At 35.8% G+C, this 14,557-nt stretch overlaps 1 protein-coding gene across 2 annotated transcripts in view; it reads right to left on the reverse strand.

Moving 5' to 3' along the window:
- The window catches only part of IMMP2L (inner mitochondrial membrane peptidase subunit 2), a 473,442-nt gene that overhangs the window by 276,488 nt on the left and 182,397 nt on the right, over nucleotides 1-14,557 (reverse strand). The gene's annotated exons all lie outside the window — the stretch shown is intronic.

Below are 14,557 nucleotides of genomic sequence, written 5' to 3' on the forward strand. Positions count from 1 at the left end.
ACTCCTAAGCCCAGTAAAGACACCTGACCATTGAAATACCAATAAAAAGAAAAGGAACCTCCTGAAAAGAAAGCAATAGAAAATTTTTTGTTATTTTCGTTTGTATGTATGTAAAAAAAAAATAGGAAGAATGAAGAAAAAATATTATTACTGAAAATTGTGCTTAAGGAAGAAAATATTTATAGAATGCCTAGGTAACTTGAATTGCAAAGTGAAAATAGGGGTGACAAACATTTCTTGTAAGTCTTTAGTAGACTTTAACATTATCTAAGCTCCATAATAATACATATTTTACCTCTCTAGATTTGTTTGAGGTAAACATTTCCGTGGAATTGCTGATAAAATTTTTGCTGTAACACAAAAATAATTCTTGTCTTTAGACATGATCAGAAGAGTTACATCCTGTACTTAGACATTAACTTTTCCACTTGTTTATAGTTTGCTGCATACTTTCAAAATATTATCAGTGTATAAACACTTATAACATCAGAAAATAATTTCAGTTTACCTACTACTAATGAATAACTTGTTTTCATGTTATAGATGTCCTTTTTCTAGCTAAATCCCAAGATTTTATTAAACTACACAAAGGTAATTTCCAAAGCTGCTAAAGGCAGAAAGAACCTGATTCTAATTTTAAGCTGTTAAAAGTTAGGCTATTCATAGGGTTGATATATTTCACTGAAGAAGTAAGCTTACAAACCTGCTGAATCTCTATCGGACATAAGGGCACTCTGAAATGGAGCACAGAAATGCTGAGATGCCGTGGAGGGTTTCAGAACAACGGACAGCTCCGGATGAGCTGTTACTTGAGCAAAGGTAGCTCTAATGGCATCCGTCAATAAGCAGATACACTACGTGTTCAAGCACAGGTTGGACGGGGCTTTGGGCAGCCTGGCCTAGTGGAAGGTTTCCCTGCCTATAGCAGGGGAGTTGCATCTAGGGCAACCAGATGTTCTTTAAGGTCCCTTTCAAACCAATCAGTTCTATGATTCTAGGTTTACCTTTGGAATAAAGCTACACATAGAACTTACAACTCCTAGGACTTAGAATTTTTTTCAGGCAAAAATATCTCTGCACAACGTTATAAAACATAAGATTTCAAGTCTAAGCGAGAGCACTGATAAGAGGACTTTTCCCCCTCACAGAATAAGTACAGGCTTTATTTACTTCATTTAAATATCTCATTTAAAGTTTCTGATCATAGAATGCATTTTTATATAGAAGAATTCTACGCTAATCTTTTGAAAGCTTAAATATATATCTTATAAATATCTGAATTGTTACATACTTTATACTGATCTCAAATGAAAATATGCCTTACATTTTAAAAGAAATTGGTTGTCCTGTTACTAATCATTAAGATGCAAATTATTTCCTTTATATCACAAAAAAGAGAAATATAATTGCATTTTCTTAAAGTATGTTTGCAATCCTCTTCTCAAGTGACCTTGATTAAGCTATTTTACAACTTTATAACTCTCTTTCTCTGAAAGTATCCCTGAAAAAATATGCTGAGTTTTTCTTTTCAGCATACTAACAAGACACATGTTCTGTAATTAACCATCAAGTAATATACTTTATTTGTGCAAATATGCCTTCACTGCTATTACTCAAAAGTGAAAATGAAAAAAATACTAGAAAAATGTCTATAAAAACAGGGACAGCAGTGTCTCTGCTATAGGTTACAAGATCACAGATTTTTTAGCGACTCATAGAATAAAACATTTGTGATTTGGTAGGGGTGCTTAACTGATGGGGTACAAAGGAGGAATACAACAGCAATAATGAGATCAGATATATTCCTTCAAAGAGTTCATACTCTTCCCGAAGGATCTGCAGAAATAAATGCTTGCAGGCTTTGACTAAAACTTTTAAATTACATATTTCTTAGCACATTTGAGTAAATATAAACATTCATTTATTTGTGAATTTATGTCAACAGCATTACAATTCTTCAGTATTCTACTGAGGTTTTAAATAATTTAGAATTGAAATATTCATTTTCAATAGAAATGCAAGTTCAGAGATACTTTTTTGATCAAATTCTAGTTACTGTAAGAAAATGTTAAGGGCAAAAAGCATGTTGGAGGTGAGGCTGTTTAAATGCATTTAAATTACAATTCAGGATGTATATGGGTTAATGAATGGTTGTTTGATCCTATTGGTACACACACTTGTGTATGTGTGTGAAGTACTTCTGTTATATTAGCAACATGTTAGTCTGTCTGAGACCTTTATTTCATTATATCAGTACTGCATTATTATATCTGCTATACATAAGTAAAATCTGGTAGAACACATGGCAAAGCTTTCAATGGCAGCACCGTGAACCATCTACTATCCATATAAGCATGGCATCTTTAATACCTACACAGATGCATCTCCATCATATCAGCAAAAAAAAAACACTAAAAAAGATTAATTATTTCTCCTGAGAAAATGAGCTGGCAGTGTGCGCTTACAGCCCAGAAAGCCAACCGTATCCTGGGTTGCATCCTGGAGCGTGACCAGCAAGTCAAAGGAGGTGATCCTGCCCCTCTACTCTGCTCTCGTCAGACCTCACTTGGAGTATTGTGTGCAGTTCTGGTGTCCTCAACATAAAAAGGACATGGAACTGTTGGAGAAAGTCCAGAGGAGGGACACAAGGATGATAATGGTGCTAGAGCACCTCCCATATGAAGATAGGTTGAGAAAGTTGGGGCTGTTCAGCGTGGAGAAGAGAAGGCTTCACAGCAGCCTTCCAGTATCTAAAGGGGACCTACAAGGATGCCAGGGAGGGACTCTTCATTAGGGTCTGTAGTGATACAATAAGGGGTAATGGATTCAAACTTAAACAGGAGAAGTTTAGGTTAGATGTAAGGAAGAAGTTTTTTACTGTGAGGGTGGTAAGGCACTGGAATGCATTGCCCAAGGAAGTAGTGAATGCTCCATCCCTGGCAGTGTTCAAGGCCAGGTTGGACAGAGCCTTGGGTGACATGGTTAAGTGCAAGGTGTCCCTGCCCCTGTCAGGGGAGTTGGAACTAGATGATCTTAAGGTTCTTTCCAAACCTAACTATTCTATGACTCTATGATTCCATGACAGAAGACATTCGTCATGTTAAAATTCCCATGGAAACTACAGGTGAGTGGTGGGATTCATGTGTAGCTCTTTCTTCTGCAGATAAGCTACTCTATAAACCCAAGGGTCCTTAGGAAATAAATTCCTCTTTTAGATTTAAAAGCTTACTGTGTATTTAACTTACATCTCTTCACAGACAAATGGCAAAAAAAAATCAACAATTCCTCAGGAAAGTATAATTGTTAAAAAAGTACAGGAAGAACTCCCTAATAATGGTATATTATACTGTTTAATAATCTCTTCATTTACAGGAAAGTTGATTTTTTCACACAAGGCACAGGGCTATAATTTTATTATCTTTTATTAATTGGGATGTTTACTGTTTTTAATAGAGGTACAAACTGACAATGAGCTATATTTAATTTCTCCAGAAACAGACAGAAGTATTGTTAAACACCTGTGTTTCTATTTATTTAACAGTTTTCTCTGAGGAATCCAATGCATGAAAAGCAATACTTACTGATTATTCAAACCAGAAAATAATAGCTCAGAAATAGATTACCTTTATCTTGGCATTTGATAGCAAACCTCATTCAGAAACATGCTACTAATGAAAAAGAGAAGGCAAATGTGTTTGAAATGTTTGCCTAGGCAATAGCCAAAACATAAAACCGAAAATACTTTTTAATTCAGTTACCTCTTCCTATCAGCTAACAGAGTGAAATGTAGTTTTCTATTCTCGAAAAGATTAAGCATTTACTTCTGGTAAAATATTTGCAAAATTAAGTTCCAGTATTCCATTTGCTAATACAGCCAAATGCTAATTTACATATGCACATTTAAGTTTGTGGGTTAGCTACACTGGTGTGAAATAATCACCCCAAATATTATCTGAAAAACTTGGATAAAAGATAACAGAATAAATGTTTATTTACATCCTAAAATAAAATGTTCATTTCCAAAATTCACTAATAAAATTCATTCTGCTTGCTTAACCTGAAGCACTTGAAAAAGCAATGGAGATTCTGCCATCAATTTTGTGCTGAACAGTAATAGAAGAGACACAATGATCAGCAATAATCTTATAAAATATTCATTATGATCTGAAACCAGCAGACACACCTCAGAAAAAAAAGTGCCTATACAGTCTAGAAAATAAGATCACATACTAGAAAGTACAAGAAGAATTGAGATTTTAGAGAGAAAAATTTTAAAAGTACCACTCTGTCATACTTAAGGAAGAAAATAATTCTCATTAACGAACTGAATAGAGTAAAACCAGAGTGGAGGTGTGGCACTGACAAGACAAGAAATTTTACTCTCAGAAAGGGTACAGTATGCATGAAAAGTTCAGTATGAAAACAGCAGAAGACATTTTGAAGGATATATTCAAGCAGAACAGAAAAGATAACCACTGAACACAAATCATTAGAGGCAAACCAAGTCTAGAAATTCACCTCATGATGAAAAAACATGCTTGCAAACAAATCAGCAATTGCATGCAGTTTTTGTAGAGGAAAGAAACCAGATAACTGGAAACATATCCTGAGTAAAAAATTATTGGTGTTGTCTACTGAAAACCATGAGACTTCATCACAAATAGCTTACAGAAAGATATCTTGAAATAAAATTGTTGGGGAAGTGACAGATAAAAGTGATCTTTTTAGAGCACCTTTGGGTTCCATACACAACAGTAGAAAGATGTCAGAATAAACTGCTAGGTAGGTAAAAAAATAAAATCTATGTTTCTGGAAGATCAGTTGATCTTCCATACCAGTTGTTTTAGTAGGTCAGTTGGCTTACATACCAGATGTGTAAATTAGATAGCTTCCAGTTTAATACTATTGGAAATAATTTGAACTTACCTTCTCTTGAAATAGATAAGGCTAAATAGATACTTGGAGAAAATGCTAAGCTACAGGATTATCAAAACAAGAAGAAAGATTATCTAAACTTTCAGTAAACATAAAATTCACGCACTGATAACTAAAATTAAGTTAGATGCTAAAGTTTGTCATGATAAAAAAATAAACCAAACATTAACCAAACTTCATTTACACATATGACAACTCTAGAAGATGGATATTAACCAAGAGAAGTGCAGTTACTCCTTATATGGATAAATTCAATTTGAATTTATTATTGAAACTTGTTCAGATTTTCCTGATTGGATTGATAACGTACAGAACTATAACCCATCTAGTAAGAACTGTGCTTTGAAACTGAAAACTGTGCTATTTAGGTTCAGTAAAAATTCTGAAGGAGTTGAGTCTTCTTTAATGTTTGTATTATAGGGCAGTGTGAAAATAATATGATGGATCAGACTAAATTCTGTCCATGATTAGCTGCACTTTAGTATTCAGAGACAAAATGCACAAGCATCATTTGCAAATAGTATAAGCATGCGGTAGAACTAATAATGAATAATGAAAATTGACCCTATGGTAGATGACTGAATATAGAATCATAGAATCATAGAATAGTTAGGGTTGGAAAGGATCTTAAGATCATCTAGTTCCAATATGGTTATGTTATTCTGGGTGCATTATGTAGTGTTTCATTTCTACAGCCAGTGTTTTCAAAATGATATAAAGTTAAGCCAATCGGAATACATGTTTAAAAGACTCGATATTTTGAGCACTCAAGAAAAACTTTAAATAAAGGTATTGTATGTCTACTTACTTGACTACAGTATTATCAGACAGATATACAGCTGCAGTTACATTGAAGTGCCTTCAAAGCAACTGAATATTTTATTAAGTCATTCCTCCCTTCAGACAAAGCTGAAAACCACAAATGAAATTCCTCTGGCAGCTAAGAAATGCTTTTGACAAATCTCTCACTTGCTTATTTTTTTTTGTTTCTCAGTTTCGATTATTTTTAGACTTCCCAAAGTCCTTTTCTTTGCCATGATGTAAATGCTCTGTTCCTCTCTTTTCCATTATCCCTGTGGGTCCTTTGCCTATCTCCTGCTGCTATTGCTGTCAGATTGTCATATGATTTCCAACAGTGTCAGTAAGGAAAGATGTTTACTGGCATGATAAAAAAATTATCAAGCAAACATCAAAAGCCAAAATATTTGACTAGCAAAACATAAATGTTAAAGAAAGACCTGGAAATCTTAAAGAAAACTCTGGTGTAAAGTTAATCAGCTAATGAGACAAAATATCTCTCAAGGAAACAAAGCATAAAAATGTAACAGCATTCAGATGAAAATAATACGGGAGTAAAATAAAGATGAAAGGGCAGGCAATTTGGGCAGATGGCCTATTCCTGATCCTAAAATAGCTGATGTTCTTTTTAACATTACAGTTTAGAAAAGTGGAAAACAACTCCATCTGCCTTACCCTTACGTAGCTATTGTTCGTGTTGATGAAAATTTCACACTGTGCTCCAAATAGCCATAATGCTTTTGGGAATCTCAAAGCTACACCAAATTCAGTGATGATTGTTTTCATCTATACATATTTCTTCCAGTCCATTCCTAGATTCTATAAAGAAAGCATTTTAGCATCCATATACTACACTTTACAGGTCAAAGGGTTTATAGTTTTGTCATCCAGCATGTGAGCACAAGTCAGATTCCTTGACGTGGCTGTTGGGAATAACATTTGAGGGCAAAATCTTGTCAAAAATTCTTATTTTCTTGAACAAAGCTGTACTCTGTGCTGTTAACATTTTGTATATGTCTCTAGCATGAATTTCAGATAAACTTAAAAATATACAGCTGAATACTTGATAGCACCAAAGAAACTGGGTTACAGTCTAAATACTACTAAAGACAGCTAGAAGACAATGCTTTGACATCATGGTGGAATGATTTTATAAGACATAGAACCATATGATAAATATCAGCCACTTCTAAATATTCTAACATTTAACATAAAAGCACAACAAAGAGAGTTAGAATTACCTCTTTTAAATTAAGTGCAAAGTATCCAATAATTATGCAAAATAAAATCCAACCATTAAAAGTTAGTCTCAGTACAGTAAATCAACTACCACCATTAAATTACAGTAATCAGCTACGTCTTTCTTTACATATCAGGTAATAAAAGGATTAAATTAAACCAAACTGTTACTATCAATTATACTCTCTTAGATTAATTTAATCTTACCTTAACTCCTACTATAAAATGGGATGTTAAAGTCTTATGTAATTTATTTCATAAATGCTCTGCAGGTATTGATGAGAAGTGCATTATCATTTTTAGCAAAATAAGTGCTTATTGAATATTTATGTGCCACACAATATATTCTAAAATAAGAAAAAATGCTTTCTCATAAAATACCTGCTTGCACAAGTCCACCTATCCTCACCTAAATTATATAACACATACACAGCAATATCTCAGTTCTTTTCCTTTAGAGGCATGTAAGAGGATTTCAGTAATCAAGCTATCCCCATGACTTCCACACATAGTTTGACAAGTCCAGAAGAGCACTGTCCACTGCCACTACTCAGAAATATATATTTACATTATCATGTCCAAATCACCCTGCTACTGTTCAGGCTGTTAAAGTCCAATTCAAAATTACTTCCTTCCAGGAAATTCAGCCTCTCTCTCATCCTCCATTTTCTTCTATTCATTTAGAATTGGTCTACTGTTTGCTCCTACACAGAATCACACCAGTGTGGGCATGCAGCTCTCCTTTTTAACTAACTAATTTCTACTTCATTAATGTTTCATCTTTCCCCCAGTCACCTATGAAACGTATTGCCAGACTATCCTTCTCTATGCTATTTTTTATTATTTTAGAATTTTCTAGAACAGAAGAAAAAACCCTGAACTGTTCTGCAGATTTGAGTGCAACTTTCAAGTGCAGACAGAGGAAAGTTGCAACCCCGAAAATTCTGCAATCTGTTCCTCCACCAGCCAACTCAACTCCTCAACAGCCAGCTCTTCTTAAATTATATGTTAACTAAACCTTACTTGCTCTCTCTTAGTCTTAGAAAAGCTGAATAAAATGGAGGATGATCACTACAGTTAGAGCAAATCAACTTATTTCTAGCTTGTGTAATATTTGGATTATTAGAAAGAGAAAACAGAAATAGAATAAACTTATTATTCATCCAGGCTTTTCAAAAGCATATTAGAATTTATAAGCAATACCAGTAAACACATTACACAAAGAACACACACAAAAGAGAAAAGCCTCCTGAGGCTGGTTAACTAAAAATTTAGAATAAAAGAAACAAAAATATATTGTTAAATATTTGTGGCTTTTTTCTCTACCACATCGAGAGGTAGATAAGTGCCCACCAGTACTTCGTCATACAGCAAAAGCATTTAGGTGCAAAACTTTCAATGAATTTAACAGATACTAAACTCTGACCTCTTCAAGTGTTTTGAACATTACCAAGGATGTCCTAGATGATCAAAAGCCTGGCCACCCAAACCTATCTCTCTGACTGATGGCCCTCAAAAATTTGCATATGTCTGGTTCTACTAAAGACAGTATAAAAGTGATGTAGATCATTCATTTAATCGAACACATTGCATTTATTTTTAATTAATACAAAATGGGAAAGAACAATATTATTTATTTAAAATGCTTAGAATAGACTACGTTGTGGAAAGCATCTGTTTCATGACTAAATAATTCAGGATCTATCAAAGAAATATTGGATAGCCTAGAATTTTAAGTACCACCAAAGGAAAGCTCTGTATGTTCAGATATTATTTAATTACAAACAAAAGTAATATGCCATACAATATATACTAAATTACTTTAAGATATCAAAAACATACAGGTTTACCAGTATTTCTTACTCCTTCTGACCTAAAAAGTTTGCAAGTGCCAGTGCCTGCTATTCATCTCTAACTACTAATTATCTTCCTACAGGATTTCTTAGGCTTCAGCTTGTCTTCCTCCTCCTTTTGTCTCCTTTATTTGGAAATATTTTTTGCTTCAATTATCTTACACGAGAAAGCTGTCTTTGTATATCATGCAACATCATTCTCCCACTATCAGCATCAGTTCTTTTGTTTATCATTGTGGCACAGAACCCTTCTTTTCCCTTCCTCAAATTAATATTCCATCACACTGGATCTGTATAAAATAATCTGAATTCTTCTTGCTAGAACCCTTAAATTAATACTAATCAAGTGACACCATGTAAGTATTACAAATAAATGTGAGGATAAATCAGAAATTGTAGGCACTCAGTGGTAGATAAATCAACAGTAAAAAAACAACTTGTAACATAGAATGATAGAAATATTTAGAACAAATCAGAAGAGAACAGAGCTGCAAAAATGTGGCCAAAGAAGAAAAGTTTATAACACCATCAAATGAATAAACATTAGAAAAAATATTTTGAATGAACAAAGGATGCTGCAAGTAGTTTTAATGACTGTGAAGAAGAAAATTAGGATAGAGGAAAGGTATAGGAAAGATTGTTGAAAAGAAATGAGTTAAGACACTGAGTCAGAAAGCCTATCATGGTAGCACAAACATTAAAAGTAGCAAGAAATTAATCAGTAATTGGAAGCAAATTTTGAACAAGAGGAAGTGACAGCATTATCAAAACCTGAGAAAAACTGATGATAGATGAAGGAATAGGAGCTGCTGAGAAAAATTCACAGGAAAAAAGAGGCTTATAAAAGGTGGAAACAAGGACAGGTGGCCTGGGATGAATACAGGGATGTTGTCAGGGTAGTTAGGGACCAAATTAGGAAAGCTAAGGCCCAATTGGAGCTAAACTTGGCAACGGATGTTAAAGATAATAGGAAGGGATTTTATAGGTATGTAGCGGCTAAAAAACAGATTAAGGACAATGCAGGCCCCCTCCGGAAGTTTTCAGAACTGGCTACACAGGACTCGGAGAAGGCTGAGGTTCTGAATGGCTTCTTTGCCTTGGTCTTCACTGGCAAAGGCTCTGACCGCAGCACCCGAGTCTTGGAAGGTGGACGCAGGGACTGTGAAAACCTAGACCTTGGACCCACTGTACATGAGGATCTGGTTCGAGACCATCTTAAGAACCTGAATATACACAAGTCCATGGGACCTGATGAAATCCATCTGCGGGTCCTGAAGGAGCTGGCAAATGAAGTTGCAAAGCCACTGGCCATCATATTTGAAAAATCATGTCAGACAAGTGAAGTTCCTGATGACTGGAAAAAAGGAAATATAATCCCCATTTTCAAGAAGGGGAAAATGGATGACCCAGGGAATTACAGACCAGTCAGTCTCACCTCTGTGCCTGGCAAAATCTGGGAGCAGATTCTCCTGGAAGGCATGCTAGGGCACATGAAAAAGAGAAAGGTGCTTGGTGACAGCCAGCATGGCTTTACTAGGGGAAAATCCTGCCTGACTAATTTGGTGGCCTTCTATGACGGGGTTACAAAAGTGACGGACAGGGGTGGAGCAGTTGATGTCATCTACCTGGACTTGTGCAAAGCGTTCGACACTGTCCCGCATGACATCCTTGTCTCTAAATTGGAGTGTCATCAATTTGATAGGTGGATCACTCAGTGAATAAAGAACTGGCTGGATGGTCGCACTCAAAGAGTTGTGGTCAATGGTTCAATGTCCGGCTGGAGATCAGTAAGGAGTAGTGTCCCACAGGGATCGGTGTTGGGACCGGTCTTGTTTAATGTCTTTGTTGCTGACATGGACAATGGAATTGAGTGTGACCTCAGCAAGTTTGCCCATGACACCAAGCTGTGTGGTTCTAAGCTAGAGGGAAGGAAGGCCATTCAGAGGGACCTTGACACACTTGTGAGGTGGGCTGATGCCAACCTCATGAAGTTTAACCATGACAAGTACAAGGTCCTACACCTGGGTGGGAGCAATCCCAGGCACAGCTACAGGCTGGGCAGAAAAGGAAATTCATGGTAGTGCTGTGGAGAAGGACTTGGGGGTGTTAGTCAATGAGAAAATGAACATGAGCCAGCTTCAGTGTGCACTCACAGCCCAGAAAGCCAACCATACCCTGGGATGCATCAAAAGGAGCGTGACCAGCAGGTCAAAGGAGGTGATCCTGTCCCTCTACTCTGCTCTCATGAGACCTCACTTGGAGTATTATGTGCAGTTCTGGTGTCCTCAACATAAAAAGGACATGGTACTGTTAGAACAAGTCCAGAGGAGGGCCACGAGGATGATCAGGGGACTGGAGCACCTCCCATATGAAGAGAGGCTGAAAAAGTTGGGGCTGTTCAGCCTGGAGAAGAGAAGGCTGCGTGGAGACCTCACAGCAGCCTTCCAGTATCTGAAGGGAGCCTACAGGGATGCTGGGGAGGGACTATTCATTAGGGACTGTAGTGATAGGACAAGGGGTAATGGGTTGAAACTTAAACAGCAGAGGTTTAGACTGGATATAAGGAAGAAATTCTTTACTGTTAGGGTGGTGAGGTAGTGGAATGGGTTGCCCAGGGAGGTAGTGAATGCTCCATCCCTGGCGGTGTTCAAGGCCAGGTTGGATGAAGCCTTGGGTGATATGGTTTAGTGTGAGGTGTCCCTGCCATGGCAGGGGGGTTGGAACTAGATGATCTTGAGGTCCTTTCCAATCCTAACTATTCTATGATTCTATCATTCTATGAACAGCCAGGGATAACAAGTGACCTCTAAGATACTATGAAAGATACACAGACACAAGTTTCATATTAGACAAGATTTAACAAGAATAGGGGAGAAGACAGCAAGTGTATGTGCTGTGATTTGGTCAAAATATAAATACAGAAAAAAAAAATCTGTAAGTAGTCTGACTTTATGAATATTCTGAAATCACCTGTACAGAATTATGCTTAGGGAAAAAAATTACAATTTCCATACCTTATGAGCCATAATTCATTAAGTTACAAAAATATTTGAGTGTGAAAAGAAGTAAATGCTTAAGCAATAAAGAAGAGTATGACTGGAAATTCTGGTTAAATGAGAAAGGCAGATACAAGAGGTAATGTCATTTGGGAGGTTTCTTCCAGAAGACAATTGAAAGCTGATAACCCTGTGTTATTAAGCCAAATACTTTCATAAAGAAATCTCAGAGGGAAAAACACTACTGCCTCTAATTAAAGACAAGAGCTCAAGGTCCAGGAGCTGCTTAACAGTATCAATTATAATGCCACTAATAGCCAATTAAGGTTTGTGATTTTTCTAAACATTACCAGAGCCACAGCAATTTTTATTGTTGCTTCTAAGAAGCCTCAAGATTCTTTAAAAATAATTAATTCTACAGGATTGGGTCAAAAATTATTTAAAGACAATAAATGACACTGGAATCTACCCAATTTTATTCTAAATCATATCCAAAGCAAGTGTATTCCACTAAAAAAAGAAGCCAATCATTGTCACACAGAATAAACGAAGAAAAAGAAAATAGAAGAGCAGGAGTAGAGGGGAAAAGAAAGAAAACATAATAAAATTAGGAAGTGGAAATGTGGAAGACAATAACGATTCCATTTAATATTAAGTTATACAAGTCAATACATTTAAGTTATATACAAAAATACTAACGCAAAACAGGCAAACTACAGTAACAGAAACTTCTTAATAGAAGTTATTTTTTAAGCACATTTAAAAACCGTTAATAAACTCACTGAAAACTCAGTGAAATCTTGGAAATAAGTGAGACTGAATAAGTCAATTAGGTGTTTTTATGTGAAAACAGAGCTGATCTGTTCAATCTCCAAGGATGTATCTCCACTTAAAGATGCCTTTCAAATGCAATTTGGAAACATCTGAATCAGCCAGTCCATAAAGCACTATGAAGCACTTCAGGGCTTTTACTAGCTTGGGTCTAAGTGCATTTGAACATTATTAGTCTGACAGAAAGGCACATTAGCTTAATATTACTCCCACCAGCCCTAATTACCTTGGAAAGACCCAACATTCATACACCTAGATTGTGTATCCATGGTAGTTTGGACAACACTCCACACTCAAAGAGTAAATGTTAATGACTTGCATTGTTTAGAGACCAGTCACAGATGATGTTCCTCAGGGCTCTGTTCTGGGATTTAACCTGTTTAGCATCTTTGTCAATGACCTGAAGGAGGAGATAATATCCTTATCAGTTTGACAACATTAATTTTGGAGGATGCAGTCAATATATCTGAGGACAGATAAGGCTGCCATTTAGAGCAATCTAGAAAGGCTGGGGAATTAGTGTAACAGACTGTAATGAAATTCAGCAGAGACATGTAAAGTTCTGCATCTAGGATGGACTAACTCCTAAATGAGTACAAGCCTGGGAGTGCCTCACTGGGGATCAACTGTACTGAAAAAAGCCTGGGGGTCGTAAGAACAGTTGGCTAACAGCATACCAGGCTGTATTAACACAAGAGTAGTGAGTAGATTGAGGAAAACAATTATTCCCCTTTTACTCATCACTTGATAGACCACCTCAGTAATACAGTGTCTAATTTTAGATTCTGACACACACCCCCATAAAAGACCAAGTGAGATTACCTCCAAAGCCATTAGGGACTTGCCCTAAGAAGAAAGTCTGAAGCAGCTTGGCTTGTTCAAGCTGGAAACAAGGACTGGGAGAAGCACACTTCCAGGACATAAGTGGTTGCTACTAAGAAAACAGGCACATTACTGAGATGCACAGCAGAAAAATTATTTACAACTACAAATGGAAATCATAGTTAACTAGATATAGAAAGAAAATAATGAATTATAAGGAAAATAATCTTGGGAACAAGTTGCACAGAGAAGTTACATAATTTCCGTTCTTGGGGGTTTTCAAAAACCAACTGGACAAAATCATAAGCATCATGCTCTGAGCAGGAGGTTGAACTAGATAACTTCTCTTCCAACCTGAATAATTCTGCAAAGGAAGTATATTCCCAGAGATTATACATGCAATGTAACCTCTTTAGAGAAGCAGAAATACTTTAGCTGAAATGACTCCAAAGTTTTGATTGACAATATCCTCTTATTTCTTTCTAAATCAAAGAGCTCTTATAGAGATGCTATAATCTGGGTAAGTTGTTAGGCCTCTTAAAGTTCTAAATTTTAAAACTGTATTACAGTTACTTCCATTCTTTTTCAACATCTGGCCACACTTTATTTCAAATATACTTAGTCTGTATCTTTGGACTAAATTCATAGGAATTTGTTACAGATCTTTTCTTATAACATTTTCATTATGATGCTCCATCTACATATCTAAATGGCATGATTTTGCATAAATGTAGGGCAACAGACTGTAAAACTGAATATAAGAATGTTTCCTTCTTCTTTTTCCAATGCAGACATAAGTAACTAGCTATAAATAGCATGCATTTTCCTGGAATATAAAAACTTTAGAATAAATCTATCAACATGAAAAAAAAATCAAATTGCCTTCCTCCTTCAAAAAAAAAGTATGAAACTGATAATTCAGAAAAGCTTTCCTTTTGTACTAGTAATTATTAAAAAATTTAATTTCTTTGGGTCATGGATTTGTTCTATGCCTTCATAGAGTCATAGAATCATAGACTCATTTAGGTTGGAAAAGACTTTTTAAGATCATCGAGTCCAACCATTAACCCAGCACTGCCAAGT

The sequence above is a fragment of the Melopsittacus undulatus genome, chromosome 5, assembly GCF_012275295.1.
Source record: "Melopsittacus undulatus isolate bMelUnd1 chromosome 5, bMelUnd1.mat.Z, whole genome shotgun sequence".
Classification (NCBI taxonomy): domain Eukaryota; kingdom Metazoa; phylum Chordata; class Aves; order Psittaciformes; family Psittaculidae; genus Melopsittacus; species Melopsittacus undulatus.